Below are 21,755 nucleotides of genomic sequence, written 5' to 3'. Positions count from 1 at the left end.
GCAGTGCATTGCGGGGACATAAGTTATAGTTAGCACAGGTCAGTATAACTGCAGAATTTACATTTTTTTGTATGTGGGAAATTTGAGCCTAACTATTATGTCCTTGTAATCTTTGTTTTTTCAGTCAATTACTAAGTTTTTTTCAAATCAATTTCCTAACTATAATGTCCATGTAACCTTTGTGTATTTTCCAGTAAACTTGTAAGGGTCTTTCAATTTTATTTCCTAACTGTAACCTTTGAGTGTGGGTGTGTGAGTGGCTGGGGGGCCACCACCTCCCCGAGGCATGGGCGTACTACCGTTCGGACTGTAGTTGTGTCCAAAATCTTTATGGCAATTACCATTAGAAGAGGACTTTTTTTGAGCCTCCCTTTTTCTCTGCCCTCACTTCACGATTCACTGCAAAGCGCTTTCTATGCACAACTAGACAAAGTGGGGCACTTTTCTGGGAACATTTCATGAAGATTTGTCAAATGATGCCAAAGTTATTAGCAAACCAAAACACGCTTTACATGTGGAAACTTGGTCCCAGAAATATATGGGTGAGGCAGACAGTTTTGCGTGTCTGTAAGAATGCATATATTATCTTTTTGTGCTATCTCATTCACTGGGGAGAGATGCACACCCAAGTACTTAATACTTTACATATTCACACAAATCCTAGGAGTCTCAGCCTAGGGCGCTTCATCATCTATTGTACATAGGGTGAAAAGTCTAGGTTTGTTCCAGTTAACACCTATCCCTGCAAAGTGGCCAACTTCCTCTAGGATCTGCATCACAATTGTGCCAGTCTAGTGTGTGGTTTAAGTATATGAGGAGGTTATTTGGGTATAGGGATAGATTATCCTCCATAGACTCAGACCACTTGATCCCAGTGATCTGTTAACTTTGTTGGATTCATCAAGCTCAAGGTTCAATGGCAATGGCAATAAAAATAACGGAGATAATGAGTGTCTCTGCTTTACCCCTCTCTAGCAGGAATGATTACAATGGCCCATAAACTTGAACCCAAAACTGAAGTTCTGAGGAGGGCTTGGAGGTATAGGTGAGAAAACGCTAGTCAAAACCCATACAGCCCAAAATAGCTAAGTGGTAGTCCGGGGAAATATTGTTGAAAACTTTTTCAAAATCGATCAGTAATAGTGCCAGGTTTTCCTTCAATTTAATTCCCGATGTCAGGGCATTAAATGCAAAGCGGATATTGTCTCTGGTGACACATGAAGCTGCTTGGTGAATTAAGTTTGTGATAACCATGTTAAGGCGAGTTGTAAGTGTTTTAGAGAGCATTTTAGCCTTCTCATTTATCGGAAATTGGGCATTATGATTCTTATTTATCATGGAGACAGAATGGTTGTCGATGAACCTCACTTATGTCGGGCCTTTGGCTTTTTCAATCAAGTCCAGGAGCAACTTCTCTAGTGGTGTGGCCTGGCTTTTATAAAACTCTGCTGGGAATACGTCAGGCCTCATCGTCTTGAATGAAGAAAGTTGTTTGTTGGCCTATAGAACCTCTTCTACTTATATAGGATTGTCGAATTGTGTTCGCTCATTTTCAGACAAAGCCAGCATGGATTTGGAGGTCAGATATCTATTAAAAAAAGGGGAAGACATCCTGTAGAGCAAGCTGTAGTATTGTGCACATTTGTTGGCTATGTCCCATGGCTAGGAAAGGATGATTCCATTTCCTCTTTCTAACTGAGTAGTGTACCTGACCTCATCTTCTCTTCTCATCAGCGAGTGGGTCAGCCTGGCTGTTCCCTTCCACCCCCGCCATCCCCACTTGTATAATTGGCTAAATGCCAAGAGCCATGTTATGTAAGCTTTCCCTCTCAGAAGAGAAATGTCTCCTCCACTCCAACTCCTCCAACATCCCTCCCACAAGCAACCTTTACCTCCCAGTACTGGCATTGACTGACCAACCCAAAGACACTCTAGTCTAGGGCATACATGGAGACTGTTGTGGTCTGTAAGTTAACTTGGATGTTTCATTGTTATTACTTATTATATATAGACCTCTTGGCACTGTAGTCACACCCCTTTTCCCCGCGGAAGACTGCTTTAGCCCGAATGCATCATGGGTGTTAGTACTTAAATGTTGTAAATACATGTACTCGGGAGAATTCAGTGCAAGCACAGTCAATTTGGTAACTTTCTATGTGACGGACAGGGGTAAAATACATACTGTATTGCTGTGCCTATTAAAATGCTCATAAAACATAAGTGTTACACATGTTTTGGAAGCGCATTCTAGATGTTCCTGATGTAACTTCACTTGACTGAGCTTACATATTCTTGGCTCAGTAGTATGCAATTGTGATCTGTAATCTTTCTCAGCCTTTTGGACAGCCCTCTCAAACTGACTAATTTTGTGTTATTGGTTCAGGTTGTTATGTGTGATTATGCTGATCATTTGTCCCCTTATGACCGTTTTGCAGACTTCCCACAACACCGCGGGTGAGTCTACAGTACTTAATATTGTGACACATTCTTGCTAGAGTGTCTCACGAGCTCATTCACCAGCTGCATGGGGTGAGCGGTGGTTTACTCATGAATTGTAGGTTAATTGGACCGTGATGTGATAGCCCCTAGCATGGATGGCCATATTTTTAAGTTGGCATAAGTCAGCAGTAGGCACTAGGAAATAGTCTATGTGGGAGAATGATCTATGTATCCAAGAAAAGGGGTGTCCCTCCTCACTTGGATGATAGTGTCGCCAAACATTAGTAATTGCCATGTGTCCTAAGATGTCAGCAAAGGGTGTCGCTGAAGGCATTGTAGCATGCGGAGGCCTAGCTTTCATGTAATCTATGAGACCTTTAAAGACTCTTCACACGATTGTTTAACCAGAGCCAACCATGGCCAGGAAGTTTTTGCGCAAATGTGGTGGAGCGTAGCCCAGCAACATTGTGATCTTTTTACTGTACAACATGCCTGTCACCATGCCATATTGTCCTGCTGTATCGTGCTACGTTCATGTCACTTCTAGTGAGCAGTGTTTGTTCACCAATAACACCCCTCTAGAACCACAGTCAATTCTAGCAAGTAGCATTGTGTTGAACCCATTTCTAGATAGGCCTCTATAATTATCCACTTTTTAGTGGATAATTGAGTTTCTTGTAACATGAGTATACGAGTGCCATATTATTCGGCTGCTCTTAGCACTACTCCTATATTTGGCCTTGAAATGCATTTCACCGGGGGCTGGCGTCGTGATTGAGAAGGCTCACCCCCCTTGGGGAATTGCTTTACTTGTAGGTGTTATTAGTATCCTTTACCTGCTTGTCGGGTGTCTAGGTAGTCTCAACCTAACAACTAATAAACAACCCCACTTGCCCTTCCCATACTTCGGAACATGATGCATTTATACAAACCATTTGTCTAAAGTACTGTGTCAGAGGGCAGGAAGGCATGAAACGTGTTCCACTCTCCTCCATCCCAGAGAAAACCAAATAAAAACCCTCTACTCTATCACCAAGAAGAAAACGAGGGAAAACAACAGAAAAAAGCACACAAAAAACTCTCTATTCCGGCTCACACCACTAAGAAGGAGGTGTCCCCGGGGTCATGGAGGTCACTAGGCCAACAGGGACCCTTGAAAAGAACCATGTTATTCATATAAATCAATTTGGTTACTATTTGGGCATATGTCGATGCCTTCCTCTACTACGCAGCCTTTCATGTGTGCTGGAATAGTTTATGATCCATTGTAAGCATGGGCGGAAAATCCGTTTCGCTTGCGGATTTTGCGGATTTTCGGTAAATTCGCAATCCGCGAGATTCGCGAATCTCCCGCAAAATCCGCAAATCCGCGAGCAGCGGATTTTGCTCGCACTGCTCGCACTGTTCGCGTGAGTTCGCGGCTTCCCAGTACAACTTCGCGCCCCGCGAATAAGTGCAAAATTGCAGAAATACGATCTTAGCAAAACTGAAACTACTTACCAGGTTCAAAAGTTCAGGCTCATCATTAGTAGCCATTTCCTGTAGTGCTTCCTGAGGGGCCCCTCCAGAGTTCAGTTGCCAGTTGCAACTATTATTTGACCCTGCTCTGAACCTCAGAATAGTTACACTTATGCCACAAAGGTCCTGAATTACAGCTAAGGGAGACAAGCAGGAGCCAGGCTGGAGGTTCAAATCCATTATTCAGCCCCTAATTCATTATTGTCAGTTGGGGCAGGGCAGGTGTTGTAACTAATTTTGCAACAATGAAAGCACTTAGCAAGTTCAAAAGATCACTAATCAGGAAGCACTAAGGAAGCAGGTGCCAGCTAAAAAAATATTCTGTGACACATTAATCAGCCCCAAATTAATTCAGGTCACTTGAGGCAGGGAAGGTGTGCTTGCGTTGCCACAATAATGTACACTGACTGGACAACCAGAGGGTGCTGTGATGAAACAGAGGGTGGCATGGGTGGGCCAGAGGGTGGCATGAGTAGTCAGAGAGTGGCAGTGGTGACAGAGAGTGGCAGTGATGAAGAAGAGTGTCCCAAACAGGCTGGACACGTAGAAACAACAAGTTCGCGAAACTTGCGACCCGACAGGTAAGTTCGCAATTTGCGACATTGTACAAAACCCTCGCGAACTGGCAGAAACCCGCGCAAACACACAAAAAAAATCCGCAAATTCGCGAGAATTCGCGGATTTTGCGGATTGCGAGTTCGCAAATCCGCAAAATTCGCGAACGCGAGATTTGCAAAATTCGCCCATGCTTAATCCATTGTGGTAGACTGGTCTTCTTCCTTCATGCCTGAGCCAACGTGCCAGGCTTTATTATATTTTCCCATCCCACATTGCTTAGAGCCCTCAGTGCTTTCCTGACCACCCTCACTACTCTCCATGATTTTTCATTTTTTGGAGATTTCTTTTTAGGGTTCACACTAATATCCACTAATCTGTCCCTTTAAGTGTCTCTGGCGGCCAGCCAACAGCGAGGATCACAGCCTGGAAGGAGATCTGAGAGACTTTGACCTGGCCTTAACTATCCCCCAACCCGCCCTCTGGCAACACACCAACCAATACCTGCCTATCTAGCACAGGTCTGTGCCGATCGTCCCCTGGGGAAAGATGTCATAAGGACTCTACTGTCCTGGGCACCCTTGTAATGTGGCAGGCTTTGAAGTGGTTAGTGTGAATATCGCACCCAAGCAAATCTTTAATAACCACTAGCACATGAATACTGGCATTTGCCAAACAAAATAACGATGATCAACAACTGTTTTTGCTGTTTAGACAGGAAACCATCTTTTAGTTTTTTATATTGTAATTGATGAGTGTCTGAATTTATGCATATGCAACAATGCTGAAATATTTTACCATTTATGTATAATCATGTATCAAATTTTTATCATTTAATCATGTCTTGTAAAGGTAATTAAAATGTATCTGATGTGCAAAAACAGTTGTTGATCATCGTTATTTTGTTTGGCAAATGCCAGTATTCATGTGCTAGTGGTTATTAAAGATTTGCCTGGGTGCTATATTCACACTAATTGTTTGCCCTGACCCAGGAAATTGATCCATATCAGGGGGTCCTTGTTTGTGTCACAGGCTTTGAAGTGGTGTTGTAGTTCACACCTTGGCCTAAGACCACCCATTTTTACACATTTTTAAAAGACTCCTTATTGACTCCACACTAAACCACTGGAGTATCACCAAGCACCCTTCGTTTTCGTTGAAAAACCCAGGATGTCATCCAAACCCACCCCACTTGGGAACAAGCTCCCTTGTCACCCAACCATGATCAAGCTCACAGAGATGTTCAGAACCACCAGGCGTCTCAATGTAGGCGATCGAAAGCCACAACGCTCTCTGTTGGAGACTGGGTGCTCATAAAGCACCGGCCCCCGGGAAGCAAGTTCCAGCTTGGGTTCGAGTTAAAGCTGGGGACGATCTCCAGGGTCTGTGGGACCATGGTAACAGCCTCCAGTGGCCAAGAGACTGTAACGCAAAATGTATCCCACTTCAAGCTGTCAAGGGAAACCCCGGAGACCCACTGGAGTCTCAAAAGCAACACCTGCAGGATCCTTGGATGATCAACATATGACTGATTCACCACCCAGTCCTCAGGAGGGTTTGCCCTCTTCACTGCCTTCCCAGACAGATCCTGCTGCAGTCGGATTATCTGCCACAGAGGCAGAGACTGAAATACCCAGTAGTCCTGAACGAGCTGGATATGATCAAGGCCTCCCGAGGTACAACCTCCAGCAGAATCCAATGCCATCCCAACAGTTCCAGGACTATGTACGGGACTAGTCGAAAGGGTGCAGCCAGCAGCTGTGAACGCCGAGATCAACCACCAGTCACACACGTGAAATGTTTGTGTGACTGTCATTTGTCTGCTGGCACAGTTTTCTAGTTGATTACATTCTCATGTTTATTCTGTTTATAATAAGGAAGGAATGTAATGTGATAGGCTTTGAAGGGAAGTTGTAGTTCATTCACCTGCCTGAGACCACCCATGTCATGTGACTGCAGGAATAAATAAATAGGCAGGGTACTGTGCATAGGCCGTCCCGCGCCAGATCCTGGCTTGCGTGTGCGTGCCATTTACTATTGCGCAGCTGGAGGCCTACGCACAATGGACCTGCTTTCCAAAAGAAATCGGAGATAAAATCTTAACTTTATGACTTTGGGTATTCACAAAATGCATTTAGGAGTAGTAAAGTTAGGAATCGTAAAGTTAGGATTTTGTCTCAGATTACTTTTGGGAATCGGGCCCTATGTTCTGAGCCCCAAACTGCAGGTGGGGGCCAGAACACAGCAACCGCAAAACCCACTGGAACTGGTACATAAGGGGAGCAATACTTTGAGAGACATTCCTTTGCCCTGAAGAGTCCAGCGAGTCCATCCCTAGAATATTTTATAAATCAACTGACTTTATTTTTTTTGAGAAAGGATCTCTCTGGTAAGACACTGCCGCCATTGACTAGAGAACTTACAGAAGCTCTAGATAAATGTTACCACTCCATCAAGCAGTCCTAAACAGTATGCGCTGAAAGCCTTCGAAAACGTGACAAATTCCCATGAGCCAGGCTGCTGCACGAAACCACCGCCCGGAATCTGAGCTGACGCACACGCGATGGACAGGATCAGGGAAATAAATCCTGGAAGATAAGATACGGCAGGCAGCCTGAGCATTGGCATGCAAATGTTAAACACCTCGTTCATGATGAGCTGCAAGGGAATAAAAATAAACCTTGCAATCATGTTTTACTTCCCAGGTGCACTCATGTTAACTCTCAATTCATCATAGTGACGGCTTTCGAGTGCCCCCCTTTAAGACCAAAGGGCATTCTGTACCAGGAAGGCGTTCGCTGCGTTCAAAGGTCAAAACACCGGAACACTCCTCCGGTGGCGCTGGAACAGTTTTGAGAGTGGGGGTGCTGCAGTGTTACATCGCTGACGTCATAGGAATTGTGAAAAATCCAAGCACCACACAAAGAAGAAGTGTAGCGAATGTTAAATGAACTATGCACATCGAGCAGGAGAGTAGTAAGTTTGTACAATATAGACAGGGGTGCATTTTGGGGCTCACTTTTGCGAATATATTACTAAAGCATGGTCTGGTAGCACACTCCCATTTAAAGACAGAACATTTTTCATCGACATGGCCACAAAATGTGCACAAACTTTTAGTTGCGCTGATAAAACAACGTAGTGCACAAAAGATAATGCATGAAAATTGGGTTTTAGCATATATTTATCATTTGTGCATAACCAAGGAAAGTGCCTTCGTATTATGTATTGATATTTCAAAAATACATCCATTAAAAACCGTTAAAACAAGATAAAAACACACAAAACGCACCAATAGAGAGCATAAAAGCCCATATACAAAGATTATCCAAACAACTGTAGTCACAAAAGGAGCATTCAGTGCCTATCTGTGTATAGCTTGTAGCACTTTGCTTCTGATTATCCCTGCTGAGTGCAGAAATTTGGAAACAGCCACGACCAAGAGCGAGTTGGTGTCCCCTTTGCATATTCTATATGCCTCTCCCCTCATCAGTCGGCAGAGAGATCTGCCCATGGGGACAATCCATTTGGACGATGGTTTCACATAGAGGGGGCAAAAGACAGCACTTGGAAACCGATTGATCGACGTAACTTCCCTGGCCAAAACGGACACAGTCCCCCAGAACTTGTAGATATAACAAGTCCTGTTATTTACAACCCGATTGGTGCCGCCAATTTAAGTCTTACACCACCCGATTAGGACCGGGTTGGAATTATCACCGGTTCCCCGACCACGCCTTTGATCATTCACATCAGCCCTGAAGAGTCACAGCCATATGCTGTGACGAAACACGTGTCGGCTGGATTTGTTGTTTGACAGTGATTCCCAGGTTGGGAATACTGTGGGTGAATAAAACCATCTGAAAACTATACGCTTTGTTCGGTCTATCCCTACTATTACCACTTTCAGACAAACTGGTCTGTTTACTCTTATTGTGTGCTCTGGACGCTTGCCTAAGCACATGCTCATCACTTTCGTAAGTAGTTGTGCAGCATGAGCAGTAGTCAGATTCGTGGTTCACCTTTCTCCACTTCACAGCATAGGGTGCTACAGGTGGACACCCATGTCTAAATTGTAGATATAGGATTTGTGCCTGTGCCATGCATATAACATCCAAAAACTCCTCAACCTTGCAAACAGACTTATGAAGGTGGAACACACTTGTCAAACTCCCTCTTGAAAAATTGTGGTCTCTAAGTGGCTAGTTATCTCTACCATCATGTTTTTCACTGCAATGGTGTCCCTTACCCAAATTGTCTAGGGCTCACTCCAAATCTTCCATAGGCCCAAATCAAGCCATGTTTATTAAACACCCTTCACCAACTAACTCTCCATGCCCCATTGGCTGAGATGACATCCCTCGAGCCCTCATTAAGATGACACAGTTCATCGGTACTCCACACTCGGATCCAGTAGAGCAAAGGTTTGAACAATAGCACTGTCTCTATCTTGTGAATTCATAAATCTAGGCAGAGGGGGGCCATTGACTTGCCCTTTCCTAGACCCAAAAGTCCCCTATGGAAAATATTTTCTGATATGGACAGAGCTATTGTTGCAGTAGCCCCATAATTCCACCCCATAAATTGCTGCACTCCTCCCCCACCCCCCCTTGCTTGCGCCTTATAAATTTCTACTGCTAAATGAGCAGGGTACCAAGACATTTTTTGGCAACGTTTTTGTATGGCATCCTCCCGTTGTTTCGCAATTAAAGTACTTTTTAAAGTCGGCAGATTCCATTATCTGTCTCATCTACGCTGATACCCCGGCAGTCGAACTCCTGAACCCTTTCCAATGCCTCTGTACCCACCTTAATGACCCCTTTCACCCTACCTTTCTTGGAGTACACAATATATTTGGTCTTAGCAGTGTTATTTCGAGGCCAAAGTCTCTCTAAAATTGGCCTAAACTATCAAACGGATTTTGAAGCCTCCTCCTAGCTTTATTCAACAACAACATGTCATCTGCAAAGAGGAGTGCTGGTATTTTTACTCCCACCAAGGAAGGAGAGTCACTCACACAGTTCAGTAGGTAGGTGAATCAGTTGCTTCTATATATTGAAGAAAAAGGATTGGGGCAAGGACAACACCCTGTCATATAGGAAAGGCATCAGTTAACACTCCTTTCTCCCCACTCCTTACTTTCGCAAAGTTCCTCTCATGGAACAATCTAATCAATTGGAAGAGGTCAGGCAGTATGCCCTGTCCCTGGAGGACTTCCCAGAGCTTCCCCCTGGTGACCCGGTCAAAAGTGGCAACCAAATCTACGAACGCCACATCAAGGTAAACCTTGGCCAACTCTACTACCTTCCATTCGACCAAGAGAAACCGAAAGACCTGATCCATAGCACTAACTTTCTGCCTAAAACCTGCCTGGAGGTCTGCGAGGATTTTTTTCTTCTCACACCAGTAAAGTGTCTTGATTTGTTTTGATACTATTAAAACCTTTGTTTCCATCACACTTCACAATTGCAAAAAATTCCTCTTCATTTGTGCTTTCCTAACTCCTACTATATTTTGAAATTTGTGTACAGTTTACTTAGAGATATTGGAATCTTGTTGTTCTAAAAAATAATTGACATCCTAAAGTCGATCCTTTCACATTCCATGTACTCCAGAAAGATTGTCATATAGTTCAGTTTACAAATGGTTCTTAATTTGCAGTCAGAGAAAGAAAAGTATACAGCATCTCCATGTTAAAAAATAAGCAGCAATGTGTCAGAATACATAGCCTGACGTTTGATCTCTAACTTTGAACGCATAAGAAATGAGACATGATAAACATGCATTTTTATTGCTGATTCACCTTCTGAACCTCAGCATTATTTTGGGGGTGTTGTTGCACCCATTTATTTATTTATTTATTTGGTGTTTTATCTAGTGCGACTATGACCCTGAATAGGGTATCAGAGCACTTTACATTTACATATCTTTAAACTTCGAACAAAATGAACACCATGCAGATTTAGTAAAAATAATCAGTGTACAGCAAGTTTCGAGAAACAGTTATGCTACAAGGTCATGAGTATTTGTACATTGATTTGTGAGAGAAACATTTGAGCTTTAACATTCATATATACAAGACTTAAAAGAGGTTAGTGCTTGATGAGAAGCAGCATGTGTATTATCAAGAAGGATCTCTGATAATGTCAAGTCTGTTACTTTCAGCACCTATGTTATGTTATGTTATGTTAAGCTAATTTATAAATCGCAACATATACCCAGAGGGGTCTTGGCGCTGAGTATGTAGGACCGCGAAAGAGCAGAAGAAAAGGACCTACTGATGAAAAAGTCAAGTTTTTAGAAGTTTCCTGAACTGGGGCAGGGATGGAGCTGACCTAAGATTGAGTGGAAGGAGATTCCAGGATATAGCTGCTCTCACTGCAAAGCTGCTACCACCCCATTTTGATTTTTTAAATCTGATAGCATTTACTCAGAAGGAGCTTGCGGATTCTAGGTTTCTTTTAGGCGTGTACCATAATAAGGCTTTCTATAGAAAGAAAGGTCCTTCTACAGTGCCTTCTTTACCAGATTCTCCATCATGGGTTTATTCTTAGAGCCTTGATTTTTAAAAACCTACCTGCAGACAGGGAAATCCCAAAACAATCTTTAAAGCAATATGTCATCTTAAAACAACTTTGAGAGTAGACGATTGTGCAGAAAAATGATGCTATGTCTTTCAAAGTTCAGACTCTACAATAGTGCAGTACTCCAGAGTAGCCTCATCAGTTAGGGTATGAATGAATGAATTGAATTTATTTATTTGCCTGTTAGTTAAAACCATTTCATTACAGTGAAAACATTAAAAGAAAACACACAAAAAACAAAAAAAAAGACACAATTCCTAGAAGTTAAAAACTCTGGTAAGGTGCAATAGTTGAATCCTAACGTTTGACTCTGTGCTTCTTCACTTGTTTGCTGTTGGGCGTTGTTCTTTCTCCTTTCCCCTGTGAAAGTATCAGCCGTCTGGCTCAAAGTCCGCTGGACTTACTTTGCTACCATTCCGCACGCTGATACTCTTCCTCTTATGGAGCGATTGTGCTTATCGAGTGAGTTGGGAAGTGTTCTTTCGTGGTCCTGTTTTTTAAAAATAGTCTAGTATCAGCATTTGCACCTTACGAGGGCCGAAGAAGGGGGCTGTTCCGGGGTAAATAGCACCTCTGTTCAATTGTACAGATCTTCCACAGCAGGCCAGGATGTGAGGTTCTTTTTGTGCGAAACATACGGCGGAAGCCTCACGGCAGGTAGGTACTTGTTCTCTTAGGCATAGTTCTCTCAAAATAATCCTCCTTTCAGTGGATAAGGTCGGGCAACAGCCCAGGAGGTGTAGCCATGATTCACATTTGTAGCCCCACAGTCAACATACTCCTTCAGTGTTTTGGTTTGCCCAGGCCCTGCTGAAATCCGTAATTGGAAGTGCCAGCAATCACATGCAAATAATCTCTCTCCTGGTTTTAGGGTTGGGGGAACGGTAAGGTAGGGCTGAGGTTTGTTTACTAAGTATGAGTTGTTCAGTGGGGTAAGGAAAGATAAGATTTTTAATATGGCCTGGTCTTGCTGGAATGAGAGCAGTTGGACTTGTTTATTGATTCGCGATTTCCAAGTGGCGTATGAGGTTCAGGGAAGAGCAAGTGCTGCTTTGTTTATTTCAATGGAGGCCATGGCTCTCGTAAGCTGTTTGTGCCATGGTGAGCCAGTTTTTTCGAATATGCCTTTGAGGCAGCTCTTTAAGGATTCCCTCCGAGATTTTAGAATTCGGATGTACGAGAGTGCTGGTAGAAGAGAAGCTTGAGTGACCTTTCTGATGGCCACAGCTGAGGGACTTTTTAACTTGTTGTTCAATTTTATCAGACAGTATGTTATGGCAGTCGATTTGTTGGTCAGTTTATTTTTATGGCCAGAGGGTCTTACGGTTTCTGTAAACCAGAACCCCGAGTACTTGTATTTCTGCCCTGAATTGATTGTCCTGGGGCCTATGGTACATGCACTATGTTTTTTGTGTTTTGCCTGTTTATTATTATAATCTTGGTCTTTTCTAAGTTGATAGTAAGTTAACTCGACATGCTGTAATCATGTAAGCTGGTCAGGCTCGTTGGAGGCCCACTTTGGTGTGATCCATGATGACTATGTCATCTGCGTACTGAAGAATGTGTAGAGATCGATTGCATAGGGGGGGGGGGAGACAAAGCTGCTGTTGACAAGAGCTTTTCCCAGTCTGCCGTATACAGCTTGAAAAGGAGGGGAGCCAGCACGCAGCCTTGTTTCAGACCTCCAGGTGTATAGATTTTAGCTGAGAGGAGAGATGTGGGGCCTGTTTTCATCAGTTAGGGTGAAGCTTGGGATTCTTGCTCCACTTTTTTGCTGCACTTATTTCTTAAGTATGTGAGCTGTTGTTTTTGCTGAATTCAGTTTTTCTCAAGATCTTCTCCCTTTAACTCTGTTTCCTCCTTTTAGTACTTTTTTACTCATTAGAAACAATTGACTTTTTTAGCACACTGATTTTGGCAACAACTTCTGTTTTTGTGTAGATAAACAGCCTGCATATCCGTCTCTAAGTACTAGTATTTTTTCATTAGACCCACTGTTTTTTTCAGAAGGTTTGTCTTTTCCTTAAGTCTTATGGGCTTTCGGCTGCATCAACTTATCAGGTGATTGATTGCACTCCAACTCCATGGTAACGTGTTTCAGTTACTAACTTCTTGAGTTATTTAGTTGGGCGAGAGGATTTTCAGTTGTCTGGATGAACTAGTGAATTAATTTGTGAGGGAGTGCATGAGTAAATGAATGACCAAATAAAGGATCTCTTGATTGTGTGACTGTCTGGGTAGGTGATTTGGTGAGGGAATTGATGAATGAATGAGTTGAAAACTGGAGATCATGAGTGAGTTGCTGGGTGGGTCCATGTGAATGAGTGGATATTGAACTACATACAGAGAAGGGGAGAGTTAGCAATAGTAGCCTGACATTATGCATCAAAAGCGAAGGAATGCCCAATGTGTAAAATTGGGCGGTCGTCTATCCTATGCCAGGGCGATGGACTAAATTACTCTGTCAAGCTGGCAGAGGTCCCGATGACCAAATTTTGAAATGTCCTCATGCCAGTGGACATTTCAAGCATTGACAGGAACCGCCGTCAAGGCTGTTCCTGCCAATGTATTGTCACTTTGCTGTACGGTTCCATCAAACATGATGGAACGGTAAGGCAAGTTAACAATTTTTTTTGATTTTCAAAAGCAAGACCCCAAAGCAGGATTTGTTAATAAAAAAAACAAAAAACAATGCTTACGTCGCCATGGGAGTTTGACAGGCAGTGAAAACTGACGTGTATGTCCGCCCATATGAATTCGGTGGGCAGATATACAGGTGAGTGAGTTGGGATTTAAAAAGCGTGTAGCTACCCTCGGGCATCCCAGCGCTAACAAGACCTTGTTTGCAGAGAGGGAGAGGGACAGTAAGAAAGAAGGAATTAGGGGAAGAGCCAGGTTTTTAATTGTTTCCAAAAGGTGAGGAGGTTGTGTTCTCTCCTCATGGCCAGTGGGAGGGTGTTCCATAGTTTTGGTGCGTTGTAGGAAAACAGGCGGCCGCCGGATCTAGACTTTCTTATTCTTGGGATGCTGGCAACGGCGAGAGAGTCCGATCTTAGATTTTTGATGGACTGATGGGGTTTCATCAGGGATCTGAGAATTGGGGGGCCTTTGTCGTGCATTATCCTGTGGGAAATGCACAGGGTTTTGAAGGTGATTCGCTCCTTCACTGGGAGCCAGTGAAGGCTTTTGAGAGCTGGTTTCGCCGAGCATCTTGCTTTGGTTCCCGTTAGGATTCTGGCTGCCGCGTTCTGAGCCACCTGTAGTCTCTGAACGACTGATGCTGGGGCTCCCAGATACAAGACGTTACCATAGTCCAATCTGGAGTTCACCAGCCCCTGCATCAGTAGCTTCCTAGACTGGAAGGGGATCAGGTGGAGAATCCTTCGGGACATACGGATGAGGCCAAAACAGGTGCCTGAGGTTTTTCTGGCCTGGGTTAACCTCCAACAGTTCTCTCTCCATCGGGCCATCGGAGGGTGTACCCACAGCAGAGACACAGTAATCTCCGCTGTCATTACACCAAAGTTCGCCCTCATTTAAATGGGACGAGCGGACTGTTATGCTGCGGTAAGGGTACTCCGCTTCCATCACAACAGAGTACCCTTTCCACCAACATATCAGTCGGCAGCACAATATATAATATTGCTGTATATATTATTACATAGCTAACCTAACCTGCAGGTTTTTTGTTCCAGAACCAAATCTTATTTTATGTAAGAACCCCTTTCAGAGGGCTACAGAATGTAAGAGCTGATGGGCTCAATTGTGGGGGCTGAGGCCTATCACTCCTGGTGTTTAGTGCGTCGACCTTCAATGAGCTCTGAGCAACTAGCCCAAGTGCTACCCCTTTAGCACTTGAGTCTAAGTGGTAGCTCGGATCGAGTAGTCTAAGGCTCCCCATGGGGAAGATGGGAGGGCTTGGGTCTGGAGAATAGGAGCAGATTACATGGGCACAAGACTCAAAATACATCCAACAACACCACTAAATGAATGCCCAGATACTTGCTTTTATGATAAATCTAGTATTTATATACAAATACAAAGTGAAATTTGGCACACACAAACAATACACATGCTTTGTGAGGCCTGCACTCTAGTGTTGTTCAGATAAGGCCCTGAGTCCAACGTCCCCGTCTACTGACAGTGGTTATTCCCGTTTAGGCAACATTCAGGTTAGGCCTCACTAGTAGGTACGAGTCCTAGAAGTTCTATGATGACTTCTTTGAAGTCAAAGTGTCCCAGTGCCCTTAGTGCTATGAGTCAGGGCAAGTTCCCCAGCCCATTGATCAGACTATGCTGGTGTGTCGGCGATGAGCAATAGTCTCATCACTGCAGGCAGAGCAGCTGGGGGTCCAAGGCCCTCCTATCGACATACGGGCAATGGACCGGATGGTGCAGCAGTACTAATATTCTTAGAGGATCCCTTTGGCATACCAGATCAATGACTTTGGGTGGCACGGGGCACGGGGCCAATGGTTCGCTCGGTGTGGCAGCCATTATCTGGATTGTAAATCTCACACTTTGCTTTAGGTGTTCCCCAGAATCCCCATTGAACCTTGCTCCCTCAGGCCCAGTCCTCCTGCTCACAGGGTCCTCTGGTCTCCGCAAGAGGACAGAAACTGGTGCATCTATTTCCAGGCAAAGATGTGATTTAGTGTCTCTGTCTTTGAAAGTTGTGTGGTGGGTGTTGCCTCCTTGGAAGTGCCCTTTCCTCTGTCCTGTCCTTTATCCGGAAGCAGTCTGTCACAGCAGGATTGACTCCAATTTTTATAGCTCCACAACACAGGCCATGAGAGTGACTAGAGGATCACACCTGGTGTCAGCCTCCCTGATATATGCCTAACAAAATGCTAAAATGGCCCCAGCCCTGCTCTTTGTGATTCTCTATCTGTGCAGTGTTTCCCTTATCAGAGGTGTCCAGGCCCCACTGATACCTTTTCTGAATCAAAGAGCCCCTTTGAGGTGCACAGAAGAGTCTGGCCTTTCCTTCCTCCAATATGTGTCCCATCCAGTTCTTGGGAATGTAGCAATCCACAAATCTGTCTCGGCGCTTCTCCACATGCCCTTTCAAGGCACCTGGGTTCCTCAGATGGAACCCACAGACCTCCATATATTCAACACTCATAGACACACATACATCTCAGCATGCACACGCAAACTCACGCTTGCTGCACAGCAATACATGCTATCATGATATATGCACAGGGCGAGTTAAGCACACAGCAGTGCATTAATTACTTGAGCACTCTTGAATGCTCCTGGGTAACAATGCATTTCCTTGTTTTATGATGTCTGCTTCAGTAAAGAAGGCGAATAACTGTACTAGTTAGCCCAGACCAAACTGGTAGGTGAAGTTCCATCTGTAGAGTTGCACAAGATCCCAAATGTATTTTCATCTTTTTGAGTATCATCGGTGAGATGCAACCTCTTCCTCTATGTCATCATAAGTTAGTGGCCTATGTATAGCATGCAAGTAAATAAAGTTGTGCATGTTAAATGTGTCTCTCCTGAGTAGACCAACCTTCTTGTTCCTTAAAATGTTACTTTGTGAGGCTAGTGCATGAGTTAAAAGTGTGAGACGATATAGAGTCTACTCCTAGCTCCTCAATTTACACTCTGTAGGCTCGTGTCTAAATTACAAGGGTTCATTGTTTTATTGACTCTGGAATGCGAAATGACGTTGCCAATTTTTGTACTGTGCGGGGATGAAATAACCGCACAGCCCAAAGAGTTTGGTTAAAAGGATGTACCTAAATCTTGAATCATGAAAATGAATGAAACAGAATTACTGCTGCAAATCATTGTGAGAAGATGCAAGTGCAGAAACAAAGACCTGTTTGAGACAGCATGCCAATAATACCTAGCTGATTGTTCTTCTTGCCCAGCAAACATCCATCTTTGCCGGCAATCTAAATACTTACCTTTCAGCTGTGCAAAATTAGATGACTCTAAATTTTCTTCAGCTGAATGCCAAAAAATCGGAGTTTTTGCTTGTTGGCAACAACACAGAGAGCTTGCAGGGCTCCGTCTGACCCAGTTTATTGGCAATGCTCGTTTGCCCTATGCCAAGGTGAAATCTCTGTGTATTACTGGACTCCCATTTATCTTTGGAACCTCAAATCCAAGCTGTTTTTTCTCTCTTAAAATACTAAGAAAAAAAATTGCCTTTTTTTCAGTTTTACAAGAAGATTGTTTTCGATTGCGTTTTTTTCCAGAATAGATTACTGTAATAGTCTTTATTTTGAGCTTCCTGATTCTTACCTACACCGACTACAAATGATCCAACATTTTGCAGCCCAAGTAGCTTGTGGGTTATGAGGTTTGATCATGTCTCTCAGACTTGAATCTATCCACAGTGGATCTCGGTGAGACAGAGGGTGGTCTTTAAGTGCTATGTGTCATGCACCCAATTTTTAATGGCATTGAAAAATCCCCACCAGCACTTCAGATCAAGCAATATAATCGAGCAGGAACTCTTCTATCCATTGCACAGCTAATATGTTTCCTCCCACATGTTAAGCAAGCCAGATCAGCTGGCCAGTTCCTTTCCATGCTTACTTTACAACTTTGGGATGATCATTCTAGGGGATCCAATGCATTATGTGCCACATATGTTTCGTAAGGCTTTTAAGATGTTCCAGCTCTGTTAATTGCACATTTGCTGGTTTGCTTTAATGCCTCTAAGTCATGTTTTGTTCGCCTCAATTGGTGAATGCTTCACCTAATAGCTCTATTCTATTCCACATCCATTTCTGCATTTGCTTGCACAAAGAGGACATTAATAGCAGTATGCAGGAACGATGTCTGTTCCACATATTTCTCCAGTCGTCATTTGCAAAATAGAAGCTGTGCTTTATGTATAGATTCCACTGTTTAAATAGTTATCCACTAATAAGAACAGTCTTTTAATGCTTAGCAGTTACATAGGCAACCACAAAGCAATACGTCATCCCTTGGCCAATGGATCTGTGTAATAATCATTTCATTTCGAATTTGTGGTCTTTTCAGCCTTCCTCTGCCTTTCATCGGAACCTCTCTTTAATTGCATTTCTCCCTTACTGCCGCCCAAACAGTTAACTTACCTGATAGGACCTGGGCTAGAATTCTTTCCTGCTCTCTAGTGTTATTCTCCTCCTTATTCGTGATTTTGCTCCTCCTTCACCACCCCTTTCCCTTCCTAAAAACATTGACATTCCTGATGTGTTCATGTAGAGCACTTTATTAACACTGCATCTTCCTTGTACTGATGGGTACCTGAAACTAAGAAGACTTGTGATATAGCTGTGGTAAAAAGAGAGAAGGCACTTTGTCAGTCATGTATTTTTTCTTAATTTCAAATGAATACATTCAGAATTTGTTTTGTGCAAACCCTTTTAATGGGTTTTTTACGTCACAAGATTATCACATGTTGTTATACATCATAATTACATGCATAGTGCAATGAGATATGAGTACAAGCCAGCAAGGATGTAAGCTACAAATAATTTAGGGTCGGGGAGTGTTGAGGTTTCGACCCAGATAAGGTTCTCCTTCCTATAATATGTCCAGTTTGCGCAACTGCTGGTGTAATCAACTAGTTACTCACGTGGGAATGAACCAGGGATAAGTGGTTGGGGATGGGGATGTGAGTTGGCAGAGAAGTGTTTGGTACTGGTGGCTATGCTGTAGGACTTACAAGGTCGGTCCTGGTGTTCGACGGGATCTGTCCCTGTGGGGCCTGATGGGGCACATGTCTATTTGTTCTGCCCGGGGGCCTCTGCGGTGTTGAGGATTCTCTGGGGCCTCAGCAGGAGGAACCTGGTCGAGCTCTCCCAATAGGAGCTGGTAACGCCGTGTGTAGTTGGGTTTCTGCCATTTGTTGTCGGACGTGCTGAAGAAGTGCGGCCTATTATGTGGAAATTCGGTGCCGGCACCCCCCCCCCCATATCTTTTCGTGCATGATTGCGACCTTGTGAGAAGTTGGCCTGGTATATGCTGTCCACTAATTAAAGTGGGCACCTTGTATCAGTCCAAACAACCCTTATTGATGATTAGGTTAAAGACAACCTTTATAGAAAGCTATCCTAGTGGTAGCTGTGGAGAGCAGTCTTCAGGCTAAGTCTCAAAGGAATGTTAAGCAGCTTGTTTTACCAGATCAGAACCTCCTGAATAACCAAATGAAAGGAGAACCACACAAGAGATATATAAAATATATGTATTTATTACTAAACACTCACTACTAACCTCTATACTAGATTAGAGCACCAGGCACACAATACTTAATCAATAGAACGACAGTAAATAGCACAATACACAGCGGGCTCTAGGGGGATACCGAACCATATACTAAGAAAGTGATATAACAACAACAACTTGACTAGACACAGCGCCTAGAGCACATAGAATCACTGGGACCCCAAGGAACCAGCCAAAGTAGTGACACAGGGGACCCACAGAGGACGGGTGCAGTGTGAGAACACAGACGCAAACTCTGTACAACTCTGTGGGAAATTCGCAGTTGGAAAATTACAGTTTAAGAACTCTTCGGAGAGGACTTCAAGCAAACCCTTTGGAACATAGAAGGTTCGAAGGCCATCACCCTTGTGAGTCCTGAAGTAACTGTGTTACCTATCCCAGGGGAGCTGGGTGCAAAGGGGTCAAGTGGTGTCGGAAACCGTTGTCGTTTTCAATGGCGCGACTCAAAGAAGTGCTGCAGCCGGGAAGATGAAGTGTCCGATGGTATCCAAGCCTAGATCCATGGTGAGAAGAATCTCAAAGCAGAGGGGACAGAGTCTGGGTCACTTCAGAGTGACTAGGGGCTTGGTAGACGAATGCCCACCGATGTCGGGTGCTTCAGGTGAGAAGATTGGTTGCTTGACTCTGCAGCCACAGATACCAGGAGATGTCGATGATGACCAAAGTCCAGAGGTGAGCTGTCCGACAAAGAATGTCTAGTGCTGACGGGTCAGTGTCCGATTTAGCACCAACAAGTCTTGGCAAATGGAACCCATGCGGGCAGAGGAAACCAGTCACGGTGTGGACCAGCAAGGTCCTGGAGACTCTCCAAGCGATGGGGAGTCCGGGCACATCTGGAGCAACCAGGGAAGCCCAAGAGAAATCAAAGATATCTTCACAGGGACCCACAGGCCAACGGACCAGGGATCGCAAAGGGACCTCAAGCTGAATCACAAAGTACAGGCCCACGGAGCACTCATGGAGTGGAGGCCAGAAATCTTCAGTGGAAATACTTTTCGGGATCAGGACTACACATAGCCCAAAGTACAGCCTCAGGGATTGCCACAAAGCATATGCTGCTTCAAAAGTATACTTTGCACAGGTGTTCAGGTTGCACAGTCCCCACAAGGGATACTGGTCTTAGAATTGCTGAGAGAGCAGATCAACCTCAGAGACACTCAGGAATTCAGCTCCTGTGTTGCAGAAATCTATGGAGTCCTCAGGAGCTTGGGAGATGCAAACTGGTCAGATGCGTTGAGGTGCCTGCTTCAGCAGGGGAGTAACTCCTTTACTCCAAGGGAGATTCTTCAGTCATCCAGCATAGTGTAGATCATAGAAGTACTTGGTTTCTGCTTGCAGAGTTTAGTCCAGGTAAAATCTAAAGTCCTGTAGTCAGGGTTCCGACTATATACCCAAGGAAGGGGTTGGACAACTCTGGGGCCCCACATATGGGAGAGTCAGGACAGAGGGGTGGTTACACCCATGTCCTTTGTCCAGTTTCACACGAGAGCAGGAGCAAATGGCTCCTGCAACCGGTTTGAGCTGGACTATGCACAGGGACACCAAATGTGCCCCAGTGCAGACTGTCAGGCACTCTCAGAGTGCACTCACCAAGCCCCAATACACTAAATCCTGTCTGGGAGGTGGTCACACCTCCCTGTGACAGGAAACCTATTGTCTAGCCTTCCCCTGCTCGAGCTCAGGTCAGCAGCAGGAGGGCAGATGCGTGCCTGTAGCTGGCAGCATCCATTTTGTGATGCTCAGGTCGCGAAAGCTGGCAACGGGTAGACCGGTGCCCCACAGTAGTTGTTCTACAAGAGAGGAATCATACTTCCCACACCAGTTACTGGTGTGGAGCAGTTACTGTTGTGGAGGTATGATTCCAAGGTGTTTGACACCAAACACAACATGTTTCTAAGCAGCCGTTTTAAAGTTAGCATTTACCGCGAGGTTATAATGCACTTAAGTATATATGGTTTGGCTGCATCACAGACAACCCTGGGGAATAGATTCTGAAGGCTGCAGAAGTGCTCTTCTCATACACCTCCATCTCCATCACCACCCCCTTTTGTACCGCTTTGTTCGCCATAAGTTGGCAGGGTATGCTCAGACGTGAGTCCCTTGCTCACTTTGCCACTGGATTCAAGCAAGCCGGGCAGAAGACGGCTGTAATGCCAGAAACCGGCCCTTGGTAACTTGTTTCCGGTCCAGGGAAGGCATGGCTTGGCAGTTCGGGCTGGACTGTTCCCATGAGGCACAGGGTCAGACTGATTTGCATATGGCCATGTCTGAACTGGGGCGGCAGAGTGGGCTAAAGAACGGCGATGGATTAAACTCAAATCTGTTGACTGGGTGTGAGTGTTTGATTGGTTCAGATGCTCCGTCCATCACCACCCCCTTTTGTACCGCTTCTCATACAGGGGCACCCTCTCACACAAAACCCAG

General features: G+C 44.4%; 1 protein-coding gene across 2 annotated transcripts in view; it reads left to right on the top strand.

Annotated features, from left to right (window-relative positions):
• Positions 1-21,755, top strand: part of MYO15B (myosin XVB) — a 961,787-nt gene that overhangs the window by 185,491 nt on the left and 754,541 nt on the right. The window lies entirely within an intron of this gene.

This window comes from Lissotriton vulgaris, chromosome 7, assembly GCF_964263255.1.
Source record: "Lissotriton vulgaris chromosome 7, aLisVul1.2, whole genome shotgun sequence".
In the NCBI taxonomy this organism is placed as follows: domain Eukaryota; kingdom Metazoa; phylum Chordata; class Amphibia; order Caudata; family Salamandridae; genus Lissotriton; species Lissotriton vulgaris.
This window is presented reverse-complemented; position numbering and strand designations above follow the sequence as displayed.